Genomic DNA, 22,611 nt, shown 5'->3' with positions numbered 1-22,611 from the left:
AGCAGAAGTTCATTCCAATGATCAACCACCCTTTCGGTGAAGAAATACTTCCTGGTGTCGCCATGAAATTTCCCACCCCTGATTTTCAGCAGATGCCCTCTTGTGGCCAAGGGCCCTTTAAGAAAGAAGATATCATCTTCCACCTCGATACGGCCCGTGATATATTTAAACATCTCTATCATGTCTCTTCTCTCTCTACGTTCCTCGAGCGAGTATAGCTGCAATTTATTCAGCCTTTCCTCATACGGGAGATCTTTGAGTCCCGAGACCATCCTGGTGGCCATTCGTTGTACTGACTCAACTCTCAGCACATCTTTTTGGTAATGTGGTCTCCAGAATTGTACATAATATTCCAGATGATGTCTCACCATGGATCTGTACAACGGCATTATGACTTCGGGCTTCCAGCGGGGTTAGCCCATGCGGTAATGCAGCATGCGCTAAAAACGCTAGCGCACCTTATTAAAAGGAGCCCTAGGTGAACTAGGCTTCTATCTAGGGCTATTAATATATTTATGGAAGACATTGTGGCTGGTGTGGAGTCTTGAGTATGTCTGGATGTTCATGGCCCCATGCCAGCTACATTGAGTGTTGTGTTGGCTTGCTACTATGTTGATGCCAACCTGGAGGGGTTAACAAAGAGAAAGGAAATTGCAGAACATCTCAAGGCAGAAAGAAGAGAGGGGGAGGGGGCAATGCTGACCTCTGTTGTATTTTGCTTTTGTTTTCCATCTTCCCTTTGCTTCTCAGCCATCTCCTGTTCTCCCAGGAGAACTAAAAATAGCACTTAGGCCCCACCTACATTGCTGACATCACCAGAAGTGAGACACTTCCACTGTTTCAGTTACTCCCCCATTAGCTTTATCTCCATTATTGCCATCTGCAACATTGTCATCTTTTTTTCTCTTCCAACTTTAGATCAGCTATCCAAAGCCATCTCTCTAATGATCTGTATGACTTACTACTTGGACCCTGTTCCCTCTCCCTGGCTAAAAATCTCAGTCCATGGCCTTTTGGCACTGGCCTTAAATATCAATTCTTTGGCCAATCCCTAAACAAGTCTCTTGTGATCTTTCCTTACCCAAGAATTACAAATCAGTATCTAAACTATGCTTCTTATCAAAATTAATGGAATGTCTTGTTTCCAATGAACTAATTTCATTCATTGACAAAATTGAAATATGAAAATACAGAGTAGATTAGAACATAAGTCTCTGGATGTCCAGGAAAAATGATTCATTCAAATAGTCAATTTAAAATCAAAAGAAAAGCAACCTCAGGATTTATTTATGTACGGAATGTGTTACTGATGGTACATGCTCACAAAAGTGAGACTCAGATCTACCAGGAGTGTCAAATGTTGGTCCTCGAGGGCCGCAATCCAATCAGGTTTTCAGGATTTCCCCAATGAATAGGCATGAGATCTATTTGCATGCACTGCTTTCATTGTATGCTAATAGATCTCATGCATTGGGGAAATTTTGAAAACCTGACTGGATTGCGGCCCTCGAGGACTGACATTTGACACCCCTGCACATAGTCTGTGTTTCGGTGCATAATCAGCCTTCTTTAGAACAACGCAGGTACCAGGTTGAACTTTAGCAGTGATTCTAGGAGACTGAAATCATCTCCAACGTAGTGTACTCTTGCATAGACATGAGGTTTATTTCTATGCATAAAAATTACTCAATTTGAAGGCATTGCTCCTGCAAGTCTTAAACTGGAACAATTTGTGCTGCAGCAAGTGTCAGGATTACCCTCAGCACCCTGCGGTTGTGGGTTCAAACCCACGCTGCTCCTTGTGACTCTGGGCAAGTCGCCTAATTCCCCCATTGCCCCAGGTACATTACATAGATTGTGAGCCCCCTGGGACAGGCAAGGAAAAATGCTCAAGTACCTGAATAAACTCATGTAAACCGTTCTGAGCTCTCCTGGGAGAACGGTTTAGAAAATTGAATACATAAATAAAAAAAATCTACCGGCTATCCAAGCAGACATGTTTATGTTTATTGTAAAACTAGCTATGCTGCATTTTATGGGCTCAGGTCAATGCTGTTTACAATAATTTAAAAAAAAAAAAAATCTCAGAAACTGGAAAGGAAATACAAAATAAAACAGGAAGGACACAAAAGGTCCTGATTCTAGTAACAGCTCTTCCATCGTCTGACGCCTCCAAAAATAGTGCCTCTGCGTGTCAGACATGCATAGGTGCTGTTAAGAGAATTGCGGCTTACTTCTAACATAGGCACCTACATTACCGGTGCCTATGTTTGTTGAGAATCATGTTTACACAGGCACCTCTGTAGATGTGATTATGGCATTCTTTTTTTTTGTAGGCGCCTGCGGGCACCTCCGTTTTTTTTTTTTTTTTTTTATAGTGATGTTTTAATTGGTTTTAAATGATGCAGTCAATTACCATGGTCAAACAAACCAGGAGAAATATCTCCACAATCCAAGTAGAAGCACAACCACCGTGGAGCTACGTAGTGATGTTGGCGTGCAATTTATTCATGATCCACCGCACAGACTTTTATGATTCATGAACAAATTGCACGCCAACATCACTACGTATCTCCGCGGTGGTTTGTTCGCAGATTCTTCAAACTTTCGAAAACTACAAGAACGAGAGGGCATTCGTAAAAGTTGAAAGGGGACAGATTCAAAACCAATGCTAGGAAGTTTTTCTTCACCCAACGGGTGGTGGACACCTGGAATGCGCTTCCAGAGGGCGTGATAGGACAGAATACGGTATTAGGGTTCAAGAAGGGATTGGACAATTTTCTGGAGGAAAAGGGGATAGAGGGGTAGAGATAGAGGACTTCTACACAGGTCCTGGACCTGTTGGGCCACTGCGCGAGCGGACTGCTGGACACAATGGACCTCTGGTCTGACCCAGCAGAGGCACTTCTTATGTTCTTTTAAGTTCCAATCTTTTTGATTGTATTTTGTAATAATGAACAAAAAACAAAATTACATTCAAGTATAATGAAAGTTCACAAAAGCCATAGAAAAACAGGAATCTGTTAAACAGGACAAGAGCGGATATTGTTATATTCATTGAAATGTTTACACGGATTGCAGATATTCTTCAATAGGTGACCAAAGATTTTGATTTGATTGCCTCTGTCTCAAAGGCAGTTTTTCTGCCGCATATTGCTCAAATCGTTTATATAAACATAAAGAATGCCACCAAAAGGTAAAGTTTAATCTTGAGGCTGATTTCCAACATTGCAGAATCTGTTGGATACCTACTGAAATCATAATATCAATCAATTTGTTTTCACATATACAATATTTAAAGCAGGGATGTAAAGAACGTTTAATAATAATATCAAAGGATAGATTTGCAGAGCATTTAGTAATTTGACATATAAGGGTCCAAACTTGAGTCCAAAAAGATTGGATATGAGGACATGAAAAAAACATATGTTTAAGCGTTCCTTGTGAATTTTGGCAATGTCAACAAGTATCATCAGACGAGAGATTTGCTTTCTTTTTCTTATATGGAGTCCAAATTGTTCTCCACATGACAAATAATAACGACTGAGACATGTTAGCAGACAAGAATGGTCTATTGATTTTGGACCATATTTGACACCAATTTTTTTCAGTCAGAGGAGTTTCAAAGTCTGCAGACCATTTATCCATTATGGTTAAGGAAGGAACATAACTAGAATCCCTTAATATTTTATAATAAAATTACATTTCTTTTCCTGTTTCTTTAGAAACTGTACTCCATTCTGAGATAGATGAAGTGTCAGAAAGATGAAGAGTAGAGAGGAAGGAAGAAAGAATCGTCCATTGGTGCTTTTTAGAAAATAATGACAGAAAATTTGCACAGAAAGCGAAGAAGGGTAACAGTACCGATCCATTGTATAATGCATTGACAGACCATACACCAGCATTTTTCCACTTCTCCCAATTTATACATCGCTTATTAATTTTCAGGGAAGTATTATTCCAAAGCGACATAATTTTGTGGGAAAAGATAGATTTAGGAGCCACTTTATCTAGAGCGTGTAATGCAGAGAGAGTTGCTGGAAAGAGAGGATATTGTTTAAGATGTTTAGGAATTCGCATGGTAGGGAGGACATGGATAGGGATTGGATTGCTGATCGACATTTCCAAATTTAGCCAGGAAGGTATGATAGAAGTATCATCAGACTCATCGCAGGTGATCCAGTAAGCCCCATATTTGACTAACGATGCTAAGTGGTATTTGTAAAAATCAGGAAGATTAACGCCTCCATAATTTTTAGTAGCTTTTAATTTACTAAGAGCTATTTTAGGACATTTATTACGCCAGATAAAAGAAGATAATTGTCGATCAATCCATTTGTACATCTGTGGTTTACATAAACTGGGAAGCATAATGAGTTTAAACAAAATTTGAGGTGCTAAAGTCATTTTAAGTGCCGAAATGCGACCCCACCATGTAATATAAAGTGGGGACCAAGTCGAGATAGTATGAGTTATTAGTTCTTTCAATTTAGTGACATTGAAATCCATAACAGTCTCAGGATCTTTATGTACATACGTACTAAATATTTTACAGGTGAAGTAGACCATGAAAATGGGAATGTTTGGACATCTGAGTACGAAGCGTAATTATTTAGTGGAAAGATAACAGATTTATTCCAATTAACTTTATATCCTGAAAATGTTGAGTATAAGTTGGTTAATGAGATAAGGGCCGTTAGAGATTGTGTAGGGTTTTTAAGATAGAGCATAATATCATCAGCATACGCTGCGACCTTAAAATCTCGAGAGGAAGTGGGAATTCCTTGTATATTGGGGGATTGTCTAATGGCAGATAAAAAGGGCTCTAAGGAAAGGTTAAAGAGAAGAGGTGAAAGGGGGCATCCCTGCCTAGTTCCCCTACATAAGTAAATTGGTTTTGAAAGAGAGCCATTTATTAGAATTCGTGAGCATGGTTTCCAATACAGCGCACGAATACAAGCTACAAAATTATCCCCAAAATGATACCATTTCAGAACCTGCAGCATGAATCGCCATTCCACCCGATCAAAGGCCTTTTCGGCATCTATTGCTAGTCCCACCACAGGTTCCTCAACAGTTTTGGCACATCCAGAGAGGTTATGAAAAATTTGAAGATTATCTCCAATAAAACGTTGTTTAACAAATCCCACTTGATCGGGAGAAATCAACAACTGAATTACTTTGTTAATTCTATTCGCAAGAATTTTTGCTAAAATTTTGTAATCAGAGTTGAGTAATGAGATTGGTCGGTAGTTCCCTACTTTTGTGGGATCCCTATCAGGTTTAGGAAATATCACTATATTAGCTTCTGTGAAATTACGTTGTAATTCAGGGTGAGAATGAACAAAATTATAATATTGTAATAAATTATAATATTGTAATAAATTAGTTGAAGTGACAGAGTTTTATAAAATTCACTGGTAATGCCATCTGGTCCAGGGGATTTATTAGAAGCAAGAGACTGAATCACTAATTGAATTTCTTGGATAGTAACTGGACTTTCTAATTCTGTTCTTATGTGGGAAGGCAGGGTCGGGTGTGAAATGGTATCTAAATAATTATTTATTTCATCTTGCGATGAGTCTGATTCAGATTGAAATAGTTCAGAATAAAAATGCTCAAATTCAGAACTAATACCATTTGAGTCAGTAATAGTTTGGTTTTTGGAATTTATAATGGAGGAGATATGGTGTTTCTCATTTTTCTTTTTTAAGTAGCGGGCTAAGTTTTTACCCATTTTATTCCCCCCTACATAATGTCCAGATTTCAAAATGAAGATATCGTTATTAGCCAGTGCAGAGGCAATAGTATTGTATTCATATTTTTTTTAAGCAGTTGTGAATGCAGTATCATATTTGTAGGGTTAGAGAAAAATTGGGTTTCAAGTGTTGTTATTTCTGATTCTAAGGTATTTAATTTTGTATTAGATTGTTTACGCTTCCATGCCATTAGGCTGATAATCTCACCTCTCAAAGTGGCTTTATAAGATTCCCAAATCGTAGCCGATGTTAGAGAGGGGTCAGAATTAGTAATGAAAAAATTAGTGGTAAAAGTGTTCTATCGGGAAGTAATGGATTCATCTGTAAGAATACTATTATTTAACCTCCAATTTTGTTTAATGGTGTGAGACATAGAGATTGTAAGAAATAGAGAGATTGGTGCATGATCTGAAATGATAATAGAGTGGTTGACAGCATTTGAAATGTTTGATGAAAGAGAGGAGGAAATTAAAAAATAATCTAATCTGGCATAGGTACTGTGAGGAGCTGAAAAATGCGTATATTCACGTTCAGTGGGATTTAGAGTCCTCCAAGGGTCTATAAGAGCAAAATTTTTGATAAGACTCTTGAGTTCATCTAGAGTTTTAGATTTAGTAATTCTGCATTTGGATGTTCTATCTAAAACAATATCAAAAGGTTGATTATAGTCTCCACCTATAATGAGTGAAGCATTTGGAAATTTTAACAAAATGTTCTGCAAGGATCGAAATAATTCAGGTTTATCTGAAACGGGAGCATAGATATTAAGAAATATTGTGGGCTTATTATATAGGATAACATATACCAAGCACCATCTACCTTCTGAATCAGATTCGGTAGAAACAACAGAATATGTAAGGGATGACTTAAAGTATGTGGATACTCCGTTCTTTTTCTTCAGAGCAGGAGAAAAGAAAGGTGAAGTATAACCGGGAATTAATGTCTTTGCACTATCAGACTGATTAAGGTGCGTTTCCTGAAACATGATAATATCTGGTCTCAAGGAACGCAAATAATTAGTCACCTTTTTTCTTTTAATACAGTGGTTCAAACCATTGACATTAAAGGAAAGAATGTGTAAATTGGTCATATATTATCATATAATATACACTTTGAGACTTGGATATTATACCATGTATCAATATTGAAATATAACATAGCCAAAAAACATAAGATATAAATAGGCTTTTGGAACTGGTGAACAATCAAAAATGCCCTCTCTAATGCGGCAAACAGTGCCAGAGAGAGGACATTTGAACAGCACATGTAAATCAGGGTGGGTTTGTGACTGTAGAAGGTCGATCAGCGCAACCCACGGAGCTCTCCAAGAACAGCAGGAATCATACGAAGAGAAGTCGGTGATGATGAGGACTGTCTCATTCAGTATAAGCTGCTTCAGGAAAGAAATGATGCAGTGCTGTAAACTTATTGCATCTTAATAGAGTCAATATAACGCTGCAACTCAGCCGGATCTAAATATGTGATGGTTTTATTTTGATGTGTGACCAGCATTTTGGCAGGATATAGAAGACCAAACCGGGCCCCAATATCTTTCAGATCTTGCCTTTGTTGTAAGAAAGTTTTTCTGCGGTTCGCCGTCAACTTCGCAAGATCAGGTACCAGAAGAATTTTTCTACCTTGATATAAGATTTGTTTCTTTTCTTTACCAGCAAGTAGAATCTGCAGCGCCTGTTGGTAGCGTAAAACTTTAGCTACGATGGGACGAGGCGATTTTTGGGCTTGATTGATTCTAGAAGGAACACGATGTGCTCTCTCCAGTTCAAACGGCATATCAAATTTCACGCCCAGCAGGGAAGGAATTAATTTAGTGAGAAATTCAATTGTGTCGCTTCCTTCAGCCAATTCTGGAATTCCTAGAATTCTAATGTTATTCCGACGACTTCTATTCGAAAGATCTTCCAAATCGTTTTTTAAGGCCGCAATGTCCCGCTCATGTTTGGGTATTAGGGAGACATCTTGAACATGTGCCGCCTGAAACGCTTCAAGCACGTCCAATCTATGGCACGCGTCCGTGAATTGTGAGTTCAGGGCTTCAATTTCCACACGGATTAGTTGTGATTCTTCTACTTGCTTAGTCATTATAGTTTTAAAGGCACGCACCTCCGTTATAAGCAGCTTTAATTGCGAGTCTACAGATTTTGGCGCTTGCTTCTCCGGCGAAGGGGCCTCGTATTTAGGCCGCTTTCCACTGGGGGTTGCGGTAGGTGATTGTTCTGCTTTGCAGCTTTTTGACAGAGACATAGTAGAATCGCCAGTTAGTTCCGGAGATAATAGCGTTGTTTTATCTGACTGAAAAGAGACAATTTTTCTGCTAATATCCTGCTGTCGCAGAGAGCTCTCAATCTGCACGTCTGATCGCCATGTCGGACAAGCTCCGCCCCCACTTCTTATGTTCTTATGTTCAGTTACCATAACATAAAATCAATGTCTAGACCGAATAACCGTTAAGTTCTATGCGGTTAACAAAAAATTAAATAAGGAACTACAACTGAATATAAGAGATAACCTGTGAGTTAGATGTTAATTGCTCAAAAATCTAGAAAACCGATGAGTTTTTAGTTGTTTCCTAAAATGTAGATAGGAAACAGAGGTCAATAACAATTGTTTGCAATCCGGCGCTAAAGCCACTGTTACTAGGGAGGGGTGCTGATGGTAAAATCCATCTAGATTCTAGGTCACCCTTAAAAGGACAGTTAGGTCTCAGAGGCACTTGAAATCGATAAGAGTTGATTTTTCACGTAAGTACGTCGGGATACTATTCCAAAGAGAGGGGCAATAACAGAAAAAAATTGAAGACCTCATTGTATTTATGTATTTCAGTGATGGGATAGAGAGAAGATTTTGAGATGTAGATCTTAAATTCTTAGTTGGATTATAAGGAATAAGAAGGTTATTAATAAATTCTAGCTGGTGATTTTGTCTGGTTTTGAATGTTAATAACAGAATTTTGAACATGATTCTGTGTTTTACTGGTAACCAGTGAGCTTCATGTAAAAGGGGAGTAACATGCTCATATTTTTTTTTGCATTAAATATAATTTTTACTGCAGTGTTCCGTACTATCTGGAGTCTTCTTATTTCCTTTTTGTTATGCCTTTGCAGAGGGCATTACAATAATCGATACATGAAATCACGAGAGAGTGGATCAAAATATTCAGAGAAGCGGGCTCCAGCATTTGGATAAAAGCAGTGCTGGACCACTGTGCTAATATGAAGATGATAATTAAATTTACTATCAAAAGTAACTCTCAGTAATTTTAATGAATATACAACATTGATAGGTTGAGTTTTGAGTATAAGAGGAATTTAAAGGGAAAGTCCATCTTTAATTGGAAAGATCATTAATTTGGACTTTCCGATGTTCAAAGAAAGCATATGTGAGTCTAGCCAAGAGTTAATTTTTTCTAGTTTTTGATTTACGAGCTTTATTTCATTTAGGTTGTTGAAGTCAATCGGATGAACTAGTTGGACATCATGCGCATAGGCGTACATCGTAAAACCTGTAGATTGCCCTAATGTTAAGAGAGGGTCCAAGAAGATATTGAAGAGTAGAGGAGATAGAATTGAGCCTTGTGGGATACCATACTCACTTGAAATTGAATCTGAGGATGTTGTATTAAAGACTACCTTGGAAGCCCGATCAGTGAAAAAAAGACTAAAACCAGTCCAGGACCTGGTCTGTAATTCTAATTTCGTGCAAGCGAGACAGAAGAAGCTTATGGTCTATTGTGTCAAATGCTGATGATAGGTCTAAGGAGATAAGCAGAACGGACTGATGATGATCAAGATGATAAAGAATTTTAGTGGTCAACCCAATGAGTGAAAGTTCTGTGGAATAATGTTGACAGAATCCCATTTGATTTGGATGTAAAACTTTTGTTTGTTCGAAGAAGTCTGAAATTTGGTGAAAGACAATTTTCTCTGTAAGTTTTGCCAAGAAAGGGATGTTTGTGAAGGGTCGATTGTTAGAGGCTTCATGTGCACTAACTTTACGGTCTTTACTGCTCTAAATTAAATCCACTTTTTAGTACAAATACATGTTGAAAATGATTGTCACTCATAGAGGTATAGCAAGGGAGGGAGGCATCTGGGGTGGTGGCACCCTACATCACCACGCCATGTACCCCCACGCTTCCACGTCGCTTAAGCCCCCTCCCCTCCCATGTACCTCTTGAAATGTTTGCTGGTGTGGCAGCATCTTCCACTTCCTGCTTACGCTGGCCTTGGCTCCCTTCCGATGCCACTTCCTGGTTGTGGAGATGGAAGATGCTGATCTTGCTGGTGAACATTTTAGGAGAAATACTTGGGGGTGAAGAGGAAGAGAAGAACCTCCCACCAAGATGGTGCCTGGGGTGGTCCTCCCTCTGTCTCCCCATTACTATGCCACTGGTCATTCATGTGAGTGCCAGAAACACCTTTGTCCAGCTCGGCAGTCAGCAATTGCCTCCTAAACTACCAATGCTGATAACCAGTTAGTGCTCAGTTTCCACGCATGCACAGGAACTGAGTATGCATAGGGCTGCCGATTGCCGACTGCTGAATGCAGGAGTTTCTGATACTTTCAGGGAAATCTTCAGCTGGTGGGGCTTGGGGATCCTTGCCAGCTCGGGTGCTTATAATTTTTTTTGTGAAGTTTAAGTCTTAGGGGCGGCGGTGGATGAGGTGAGGTAGGGGTGGAAAGCACATTTTCTTTGTCCACCTATTTCTGCCTTAGGCCCACCCAAAATCCACTCTCTTGACCATGCAACTAACATGTACTGGGGGTCTGCCTTCCTCTTTCTCTTCACTGCAGAAAATTTGCAAGCTCGAAATGTAAAATAAATTTTTTTAAAAAGCATTTAGAAATTCACCAGGCAAAATTCTTCTTGTGATCATTTATTGTTGCGATTCTCTTACTCTCTCCCTGCTACCCTTATGAGTACAGCCATAGGCACCAGCTCTGTAGGTACTCTAGGTGCTTGAGCACCCTAATATCGAAAAAAAAACTCCTTGATTGCAGCTTCCTTGAGACACTTTACTTTTTTTAGCAATCCTCAGCGAACACTACATACAGGCACTTTGTTGGTTATCTTCATTTTTTATGGTATGTTCCAATCTTTTTTACCATGGACCCCTGACGAAGGTTTGTCCGAAACACGGACCGTGTCGGGTCCCTTGATTGGTAAAAGGGTTTTATTTTATTTGTTTGCATTTTAATTTTGGCACAATAAATTTTTGTCTGCATCTTGTACACAGTCTGCAGTTTTGTTTGTTTCTCCTGGTTGTTTTTTTTCTGCAGATTAGGTTGGACTTTCTCCTTGTGTTTGGTGCCCTTAAAAGAAGAAAGCCACAGTTGTAAGGACTCTAATAGAGTGAGTAGGGAGCAAGACATATTGACAGCTCTGGAAAGGAAAAGGAGAGAGAGGCTGAGTTATGGTGTGTTATTAAAAAGGGACAGTTTGTAGGTTTGTCTGGAGCCAGACAAGGTGGGGAAAGAAAAGGGAGGCAGCTCCAGGGAAAGGGATTGGGAGAAGGGAAAAGAAACCTGGATTGCTAAAAAGGCAAATGGAGAGATCAGAAGACAGAGGCAGTGGAACGACATTTTGGCTGGAGAGGCCAAACAAACTGATCTATGCCCCTTCCCCAACTATATAGTTGGCCACATTATTGGTCAGACCATCGGCCCCAATGGCCCATCCTTATTCCACTGCTCATGGCAGGGGGCAGAGATTTGGAGTGAGGAAAGGAGGAGAGGGAAGACACAAAGTAAACTGAAGAAATGAGGATGAAGGAGAGAACAAGTGACGTTTGGAAAAAGGGAAAAAGATAGAAAGAAGCTTGAAGATGAGAGAAAAATGAAGTTTAAATGGAACATTCAAATAAAGTTTAAACAGAAAAAGGGATGAACAAGCAGCAAGCTACTGGATAAGGAAACAAGGAGGACAGAGGATGAGAGAGGCTGCCATCAACAAAATACAAATCAGAACCATAAGATTTGAGACTACACACTTGATTTTACTTTCTAGTTCTGAAAGAGGATGCTGTATCATGCAGAAGAACACTTTCAAATGCTATTTTGAGGGAAGAAGTGTATGTACAGTGTTCTTTTGGATTATATTAATGGATTCAGATTTTTGCAAGAGATTAAAAAAAACAAAAAACATTTTTTAACCACAATGAGACTTTCCCTATAAATATAGGAAGTATTGGGCATTCAGTGTGTCTCTAATTATATCCAAATGTTGCTTGGGATTTTGTGGTGTATGACCCTTTAAAATATGCTCTTTAACTTGAAGGAAACGCCTTCGTATGTGGTTGTATTTTCTGCTTGCTCACTTCACTCATTCACCAAACTACTTATTGTGTATGGACTTTACAAAATACTGTTTCATTTTCAGGGCAGTGAAAATATGCACATGCTTTAAAATTCATTGCTTAATGTGCACCCATCAAGCAAAATTACAATTGGTAGCAGTCTGCTTGGGGACTTGAGTCCGTACCCCCTTTTTTTCTTGGAAGCTTTGGGAGAGGGAGAACTCGCAACCCTGGGAAGGGGGGGGGGGAATGACAGGTGTGTGTATGGTATGGCTGAGGGGTTTTGGGCTGTGAACTTTTTGACTGGATGGGTGGTTGGTGACTGGGGTTTTTATTTTGATTGTTCCTTTGTTTGGGGTTATTGAAAATGCAACAGGGATCTTCTATAGTATTTTGGGAGAGCATAATTTTCAGTCTGCTCTTTCTTCCCGGGGAAGTATGGTTTGTTTAGCAGAGGTTCCTATTATTGGGTGCCGCTGTACTCCGCTATGTATTTTGTTTATGCTCTCGTCCTCGAAGTTTCCTTTGGGTTTTGGCATATTTGTTTGTATATCTCTCTGCAGTTGGTGGACGTGTTTATTGTGCATTCTTGTTGTCTTTGTGGAGATGTATATTCCTTGTTGCACCAATAAAGATATTTTTCACATGCACACATAAAAATATTACAATTGGTAGTGGTTTGATTGCAAATAAAATTAATGCTTGCTTGTTGTTACATATACAAATACAGGTACTTAGAAGTTCAGGCAGATTACAATAATATACATTAAAATACATCGCCAAAAAATCCTTAACATCCTTTGCCAAACTAAAATTAAAAGATGCTAAATTATTATTGTGTATACTGGGAAATTCTGGGTTTTCCTAGGTGTAAAACATATCAGAAGCTTCTTCGGGTTGTATAACTGACCTAAGAGGGTCGGGGAGGTGGGGAGAGATACATAGGCAATAAAGAATTAGTAAGAGATCTTATGAAGATATGTGCTGTTGCTAGACTAGGCAGGCAAACTCTGATCGGTTTGTGAGACAGGTTCTTGGTTCCTGGGGACAGACCTGCTCTGAAGAGTGCTGAAATTCATCTAGTTGTTGAGGCTGGACTATCATTCTCAGTTGAGAGTTTGGGTTTGAAATTGTTTGCCCAGCAAATGATTTTAATTGGCAGCAATTATAGAAACACTAGTAGTTTAGCCCGTTACATTAACGGGTGCTAGCAGCCCTTCTCCCTTATTTTTACCTCCTCCCTGTCCAGCAACACCTCCCTGCTCCCCCCATATAGCAGTAGCCCTTCTCCTTTTATCTCCCCCTGTCCAGCAGTACCCCTCCCATTCCCTTCTCCCCCTGTCCAGCAGTAGCTCTTCTCCTTTATGTCCTGCTCCCCCCCCCCCCTGTCCAGCAGTAGCCCCAGGAAAAGAGTGAGGATCACAGGACCAAAGCTTTTACTCCAATCCTCTTGATGCCTGACATCCAAGTAGGGGAAATCCACTCTCCCCACCTCCTTGCTCCTGCTGCACTTCCTCCTCGGCTATACACACGCGCACACACACACACACTTACATACAGCTCTCCGGCTCCTCACGCCCCTCCTCCACCTTCCACTTCTTCGGCGGGGGTCAACATTTTCTTTATTTTGTTTTCTTTTCTTTTCGCGTGTTCCTCCATCACGGAAAAACAGCACTACCGGCCAACTTAGTCCCTTGCCACCCTCTTCCCGCGGTCCCATGCCATGTCGGGCAGAGCAAATCAGGGCAGTAGCAGGCCGCCAAGCAGCGTGTTTAGAGTGCTGCGGCCCCTGCTGGAGTAAGGACGTTTGTTGGTACTGCGGGGCGGGAAGAGAAGAGGAGCGGCGGCAAGGAACTAAGGGAGCCGAAGGTAGGGTCGGATGGGAGGCTGAACAGGGGTTCGGGTGTGCCGGGGAGAGGAACGAAGACGCCGCCGATGACCGGAGAGAGAGAGAGCCGCTGCAGCGTCTCTGAAGTTGAAAAAAACTTCAGCCCGTCTCCGTGATCGGCCGCGGCGGGCTTCAGCTTCCGCGGCCTGCAGCCGCCGACAGCCGCGGCGGCAACATCCGTCTTGACTTTTTTTTTTTTAAAGTTGAAAGACGCGGCGGTGGCTCCTCTCATGATCCCTGCCTGCGTCGGAAGTCCGACGCAGGCGGGGATCGTGAGAGTAGCCACCGCCGCGTCTTTCAAAGAACCGTAAGCCGCGCATGCGCACTTCCTATGTGTCGCTACAGCTCACGGAAAACCGGCGCACACATAGGAAGTGCGCATGCGCGGCTTACCATTTTATTATATTAGATAAGGCTTGATAATGTATTGTATGGACGTCTAACAGTAAGGGAAGCGGTCTTTGAAAAAAATGAAGCAATGCTATGAGGAGATCAAGAAACAAGTTACGACTAGCTCTGTCCATAAAGCTGTGTCATTCTGCACAGATATGATGACCAATGACTTCAACAAAAATTCTTACAGGGATTTCACTGTGTTTTGAGTGAATAACTGGATCCTGCATCATGCAATGGATAAATGTGAGTATTTTCCAGAGAAACACATAGCAAAGAACACAGAGAACTTCAGTAACACTACTCTCTCAGAATTTGGACTGAATTTGGATGATACACCATGCATGACCAAGAAAGGACTAAATGTTGTGGCTGCAACTGCTGCAAAAACTCACACAAATTTCTTGTGTCACCGTCATTGACACAGCCTGGAAGAAAGTCATGTCCATGAACTCCGACATATGCCAGAAAAGTACATTATTCCATATATTCCTACTAGAAGTTTGAGATCAGAGGACAAAAAACTGCTAGTAATTTCATTGCTTAGCATAATAAATACAAGACAAGATACGATCTTTGCGGTTACAGCGCCCAGAATATGGAACTCCTTACCATCATTTATTAAGGAAGAAAAATCACTAAGTAAATTTAAAGGACTGTTAAAATGCTGGTTGTACAAGGAAGCCTTTGAGACCTAATTGTCGGATTTTCCTGTGACCCCGATCTCTACAGAAACTCATGTCTCCTCTGTCTTAGGTTCTGAGAAATTAAAAAATACCAAACCAAAAACCTCTTAATGTTCTCTTTTAATTCTTATTAATACATTTAAAAATTTTTACCCCTCCCTTTGTATCTACTTTTTATGTTTCCTTTACTATACTTCCCCTACATATCAGTTCGTAATGTTTGTGTGTTTGTTATAATTAATAATAATAATAATAATTTTATTTCTTATATACCGCTATACCATAAGTTCAAAGAGGTTTACAACAAATTACATACAATGAGAGTAAGAGATGTTTACAACAAGAAGTAAGAGATGTTTACAACAAGATACATAAAATGAGTGTATGAGATGTAAGAGGAACAGAAAAAGTACTTTCTGGGATACAAATTGCAAATGGAAGAGAACCAAGATGGTTTGAATCAAAAGGAAGTATCTAGTCAGAGATTGGGGTGCAGGGGAAAACAATTTGGGTGAAATACCTTTATAAATGGGAAGAAGGATGAGTTAATCTAAAATCAAGAGAATTGGGGATTGGGATGAGGAAAGCTGAGGGGGATTGGGCAAGAATTAGGAATTAGTATTTGTTAAAGAGACGGGTCTTCAGTGATTTTCTGAAGTCGGCGTAAGAAGTGGCCTCGAGAATGGGTTTTACGAGCCATGTGTTCAGTTTGGCTGCCTGGAATGATAACATTCTGTCTAGGAACTTCTTGTAAAGACATGATTTCAGGGATGGGTAATTAAAGAGATTTATTCTGTGAGAGCTCTTATTAGAGCTGTTGAGGATGAATTGAGAGGCGAGGTAAGTTGGTAGCATCCCAAAGATAGCTTTGTAGCTGATGCAGGCAAACTTGAAGAGTATTCTGGATTCCACCGGCAACCAGTGGAGTATCTGGAAGTATGGGGTGATATGTTCCCATTTTTTTAAACCAAAGATGAGCCGGACCGCAATGTTCTGAATTAATATCTAAGACCCTGTTTTTAATTGTAAATCGCTTTGAATTTATGATATTGCGATACATCAAAATTTTAATAAAACTTGAAAACTTGAAACTTGAACTATTACCATGAATCGGTCAAATATGCAAAACAGGCATCAAGCATACAGTCCAACTTGCCAAAAAAGCCTTAAATGGAGGGGGGGGGGGGTGGGGAGAGAGAAACTAGACCATGGCGTGGCTGGCATGACATGTTTTCATCAATTTTGGAGAGTTGTGATACACTGATTCTGCTGCTGAGGGACAGAAAGGAACATTTGATTTCCTGAACTGATAGCGACCTTTAAAAGGACACGGTGTCTTTCATGGACATTTTTCTTCCGTTATTCAATATTCTTGAATATTCCAATATTCACACTTTGCAAAATTCATTGCTGGCTTATTATAAGTATACCCCCGCAAAGTCACAGATCTGAGTTCGCAGCCCCAGTCATTTGCGTTTTTCCCCAAATCTCCCTGGTCATAATTATTTCCGCTCAGAGCCTCTTTAAAAAAGTCCACAAGAAGGGGGGATTTCAAACTTCCGAGTTCATAGCATTAGTTTTGGACAAAGCGAAATTAAAAAGAAAAAAAAAAAAAATCGGAAGACTTTAATGATACCAGAGAAAGTCCCAAAAGCACAAGAAGCAAAAGAACAGATCGGCAGCCAACTGCAGACGGGCAGAAGTCCTCAGCACCTCCGACGAGATCCAAGTTAAAAAAAAACAAAAAAACCAAAGTGGCGAGTCGCCACCCCTGAAGCCCTCTCCCACCTCCGATCTCCGCTTCTAAACTGCGTCCAATAATCGTAGTTTTTGAAAGTTCGCGGGTGCTCCTGGAATGAAACCCCTGCAAACTTCGGGGGTATACTGTACTCTTCATGCAGCTTGGCAACCACAGTGTTACGACAGTGACACAATTAGTCTGATGAAGAAATAATTTCTAGCAGTATTAACTGACAAATACTGGAGCAGTTTGACCATGCTGCACTTTGTGGCAACATATTGTATATTGATCCAAGCTTGTGAAAAACCTAAAGGAACACCAAGGGTTCTTCGAACAAGTGAAGTCCTCCCTTCATATGCTAGCCATTGAATCGACTGACTCAATTGACGATGATGTTATTGAAGCAGCCTCGGCATCTATAGAATATGTTACAGATGTCAACTTGAGTGCACCACTGGAACTTTTATGCAAGAAGCTGAAGGTTGATCCATTCACATGCTGCAGAAGTTCAGAGACAAGGTACCATAATCATTTTCAGTCACTTTTGTTTTGCAAGGACTGGAGAAAAAAATAGCAGATATATGCACATCAAATAGACTTTTTCAAAATGTTTGAAAAATATTGTTATACTTATGCTTATGCATCTTGTGTTTATTGTGGTGAACAGAAAAATGTCTAAAAACTGGCCTAAATCGGCACGTGGACAATCAGTAACAAAAGTCATCCAAGTGCCGATAATCAAACAGGGTTTTAGATGTATTTAAAAACGACTTAGGTGTTCACAGTGCTGCTGAACGACCAGAACTAAAAGGGGTGTTTTAGGAGGAGTGGTGAGGGCGGAATTTGGGTGGGATGTAGGCCATCATAGACTTAGTTGTATTGCATGTATAACCGAAGTAACACTGCCTAGACGGAACATGGATGTTGTGACTTAGGCCATCTAAAACCAGGTCTAAGACCACAGAAGGTATCCAAAGTGACAAGATAACCACTGCAAACACAAAGTACAGAACCCCACACACTACCCCAGTGATCACTGAACCCCCTCCCCCCTAAAAATCGTAATAACAACTTTACATATCTGCCTCCAGAACATCAGCACCTGGCAGCCTGGCATAGGAAAGCCTAGTAGAGCTGCACAGAGGTGGCTTAAGTGGTCTTGGGGGTGGGTTAGTGAACCATGGAGAGGAGGACCCAGGCCCATAAGCATTCATGGTGAAAAATGTGCACCCCCCTAAAAACCCCCAAACCCTTTTGTACTACCAAATAAGTGGCTCTTGCAGCCATAAAGGCTATTGGGGTGGTAAATAGGTGGGTCTAGTAGGTTCTGGGGGTGTTTGGGGGGGCTCACTATGACCTATAAGGGAGCTGTAGTTAGATGTTTCTGTGGCACCCTTTTTGTGAAATTCACAGCAGTGCCCTGTAAGATACCCCATGTCTGGGTGTCCAGTCCATCACTTTTCTGGCCCCTCCCATGCCCAAGGCGTTTGTGACTTGGATGAAGTTTTGGATGAAAATGGGGTATAAAGATGGACGACTTAGCGGTCTGGGCTATCAGACGGCTGGACATACAGTTGGATGATTTTCAGGAAAAAAAAATGTTGGACATATTTTTCAAAAATGGACCTTTTCCCATGTCCGACTTTGGGCGACTTGTGCCAAAACGGACTTAGACGTTTCTTTTGATTATGTCCCTCCACATGTTTAGTGCCAGTAACATGAGCCAAGTATCCAGGTTCACACTGGAACAGAGAGCTGATGATGAAATGAGAGATTACGAGAGAGAAGCAAACCCTCCTCAACCTCACTTTAACCCACAGAAGTGGTGGGGTCTCTGTTGCAAGACGTTTCTGTTGTGATCAGATATCACTAGATGACTCAATGTGAGAGACACTTCAGCGCATTCAATGCTCGACACATAATTATGTCACAACGTAGTAACATGTAGCCTTATCTGCTGACACTGTATCTTGGAGTCGTGAAAATGCACTGCGGGTCATTCATATGGGTCATGGGTCAAAGGTGTGGTGGGTCACGGGTCACAAAAGATGACCCACTGTGAGCTCTGCAGCATACAACCAACATTTGCAGCACCACATTCAGAGAAAGAGAGGAGGGATGAATTAGAAAAGACTGACCCAACCACTTGAAAACAATGGTGGAACTAGGATCTGGTGAATTTTACTTGTGAAGACTGAGTAGACATGTTATAGATTAATACTAACTATCCTTTTTGGTGTCACAGTAGAAAGTTCTGATAGCTCTGCTCCTCATCACACAATTGGTTGTTTGCACAGTTGATTTATTTCCTAGCAGGACATAAAGATACAGAAGCACAGATTCAGAAATCATCTTTTATCTAAATAGGATCTTACCGTATTTTATAGCACTTAGCAACTCAGTTACATCAACGTCGGATTCTTCTGGGGCTGGATGACCTGGCAGCCAAGTGTCTGGTGTCTGGACTGCATTACAGCTTTGGAAGGAAGAAGTAAGCAACATATCTCTGCTAACCCCTGGCTAAACTGAACTAGCAAGAAATGGAGCCAGGAGCAGGGAGAGCAGAATTTCAGGAGTCAATTCTTCTGCCTGCCAATTAGCACATCACTGAATCTTGTTTTTTGTTCATTAAAACAAAGTTTGAACTCTGGAATTCAAAGAGGCTTCCTAGCTTGTAGTAATTTGGTTAGTGTTGTCAGAATACAGTAAATACAAAGTCTTTAATAGAATAAAAATGTGTATTTAGACTCAAAACCCAAGCAGTCCTAAAAATCTTTATAAAAGTGTAAGGGGGTGTCCTGGTTGAAGGATAGACTATCAACAGATTCATTTTCCAGGCTCCCACAGAATGTTTATTTCCTTGCAGTGCTCACAGCATGCATGCTCCTATTCAAGGGAACAGATTCTTTTCAAGGGGGAAGGGATTTTCCTACAAGGTCCTGGTGTTTAAGTCCCTTTATTCAGAGACAGGTTGAGGTGCTCCTAATCTCTAAATAAAATACAGTAAAACCTTGGTTTGCGAGCATAATTTGTTCCGAAACCATGCTTGTAATCCAAAACACTTGCATATCCTCGTTTTCCCTTGTCTTTGAGGGGGCGTATTGCCCTCTTCAAAATGGTATTGTTCCCCCAGTGGGTTTATATGATGCAGACATTTCCCATGTATATCACTAACGAGGATCTTGGTATGTATCAGAATGTATTGCGCAAATTTCTGTGGAATAATAGAAAGCCCCGCATGACACTTAATCAATTGTCTTTGCTTAATCAATTGTCTTTGCCGGTAGTGCCAGTGGGGGACTGGCACTACCGGACCTGCAGAGATACAACATAGCCTGCCTTCTCAGACACCTGGTGGATTGGATAAAGAACATTCAACATTACACTCCAGTCTCTCTTAAACAACAACTGATGGCTCCTACTCCCTGCTTTATTATCTTCATGTGAAACGCCCTCACTGGATTTTTCCTACTAGGAGTCATCCTTTGCTGAGATCCATACGACAATGTTGGTAATGGTTGTGCAAACGGATGCATTTGCCTTTCACCTCCATGGTTTTGCTGATACTATGGGGTAACCAAGATCTGGATCCTGATGCTTCTAAAAGGTATTTACAGAGATGGAGTGCTCGGGGACTTTGTTATGTGTGTGATGTGGTGTCAGACGAGGGTGCACCTCATTCTTTTCAGGACCTACAAGCGGAAGAGTTCCTGGAGACCAGTGATTGGTTTTACTATTGTCAAGTATCTAATTACCTTCTTTCTTTGGATGTTGCTACCTTGAATGAAGATATGGCGGATGTGGTGTGTGAGACTCTATCTCGCCTGACCAGAATCAGTTTGTCTTTTCATCAGGTCAGTTTGGAGAGCTTTAGTGCCCCCATGGGACTATGAGTTCGTGGCAGCAGTGTGGAACCAGTATCTGTCCCCCTCTGAACAAGTTACAGGAGATGGACTTCGTCTTCTCATGAAACATCTCCCTCGGCTGACTCACCATACTTTTGCAGGAAAGCAGTACAAGTTTTTTCTGCGGCTGCATGTGTCTCCTTACCAGGCATATGTCTCTGGGTTTGCAATATCATGCTCGGTGTCCCAAGTGCCAGTCCACCCCGGCAGGCTTGCTTCACATGTTTTGGTCCTATGACCGACTTCAGACCTTTTGGTCCTTTGTTGCACTGTATCTACAGACTATATTGCATAAGCAGATTCCTTAGCTAGTGGATATTCTGCTGTTTTCTCAAGTTACTACATTGGGTTTGTCTAGAGGGGGTCACTTTGCTGCTGCACAAAGCCTCCTTATTGGCTAGAAAATGTATCCTTGTGCTGTGGCGCCAAGCTGAGATGCCCACTGTTACTATGTGGAGAAATGAACTGTTTACTTTATTAAAATTTGAATATTTGGATGTACGTAGGGGTGGCCCTGGCGGAAATTTAGGAGAATCTGGGCCCCTATCTGGGAGGGTCTGTCCCATAGAGCTAGAAGTTCTCTTTTGAACTTTTGACACTGGAGTGCTGGGGTGGGGTTGGTGGGTGTGGGGGGCTCGGGAGGGTCTTTTGGTGGTGGTGATGGGGGAGGGTTGGGTCTCTTAGGTCTCAGTGAAGGATAAACATGGATGTCCTTGCATTGTCTGCTGTTGTATTCTGTATTGTTGTTGAATTAGGTGTGTAAATCTGTAATATGAAAATCTCAATAGAAATTTAAATATTAAAAAAAAAAAAACACAACACTTATATATCAAAGTGAATTTCCCCATAAGAAATAATGGAAACTCAGGTGATTTGTTCCACAACCCAAAAACTTTAATACAAAATACTGTATATACTTGTATTGCAAGACCTCACTCATTTAGAACAGTCACTACTCTCCTGCAGTGTCATAGATGGAGAAGAACCATTAGCTCAATTGTGATGATGTGACGTGTGTATACTATATGTAATTGTATTGCAAGACACTGCTTATTTATCAAGTTAAAATTTCATAAAACGTTTTGCTTGTCTTGCAGACTGCACAAACCTCCAAGCCCTGCAGCTTCCACTGGCAACAGGCAAACGGGCTCCTCACAAAGCAGAGATTTTTCCCTAGTTCCTAGCAGAAAATGGCAGATAGAAAACTTCCAGAAAGACAGCTTGTTTGCGGTTTTAACTGATTCTTTCTTCATTTGGGACCCCCAACGAAGGTGTGTTTTCCGAAACATGGACTGTGTCGGGTCCTTTGGTTCGTTTGCCTTTAGGTGATGTTTTTAATCGCATTTTATCTATTGTCATAATAAACTTTGCCTGCATCATTGTACGCCTGTCTGCAGTTTTCCTTGTTTTGCTTGTCTTGCAAAACACTTGCAAACCAAGGGCTCCTTTTACGAAGGCGCGTTAGGGCCTTAACACGTGGAATAGCATGCGCTAAATTGTCACGCGCACTAGCCGCTACCATCTCCTTTTGAGCAGGCAGTAGATTTTCGGCTAGCACACGCTAATCCGGTGCATCTGCTAAAACGCTTAACACACCTTCGTTAAAGGAGTCCCAAGTTACTTGCAATCCAAGGTTTTACTGTATATGGATAAAATTACTGCTTTGAGGTAGTCTTTATACCCTGAGGTTGTACAGAACTGCTCTTGTTATGGCTGGTGGGGATCCTCAAGCCCCACCAGCTGCAAGAATTCTCTGGTAGCAAGAACTCTCCCTCTCCCACTTGCGCTGGCTTGCAGCACTGCCCAAAAGCTAGTCTTCCCCCGCCATGCATGGTCAGTTTTGCACATGCACAAAAACTGGGCATATGCATGAAGGGTGGGGCAGAGGCAGCGGAAGTACATGGACAAAGCTGTTGGCTGGAACA

The 22,611-nt window shown here is 41.0% G+C and overlaps 1 long non-coding RNA gene across 1 annotated transcript in view; it reads left to right on the top strand.

Annotated features, from left to right (window-relative positions):
* Positions 1-22,103, top strand: part of LOC117348194 — a 34,151-nt gene extending 12,048 nt beyond the window's left edge. Inside the window, exon 3 of the long non-coding RNA XR_004536929.1 lies at positions 21,784-22,103. This is a non-coding gene — a long non-coding RNA (uncharacterized LOC117348194). The remainder of the gene's footprint in view (positions 1-21,783) is intronic.
* The last annotated feature ends 508 nt before the right edge of the window (positions 22,104-22,611 follow it).

This window comes from Geotrypetes seraphini, chromosome 1 (genome assembly GCF_902459505.1).
Source record: "Geotrypetes seraphini chromosome 1, aGeoSer1.1, whole genome shotgun sequence".
Taxonomy (NCBI): Eukaryota; Metazoa; Chordata; class Amphibia; order Gymnophiona; family Dermophiidae; genus Geotrypetes; species Geotrypetes seraphini.
This window is presented reverse-complemented; position numbering and strand designations above follow the sequence as displayed.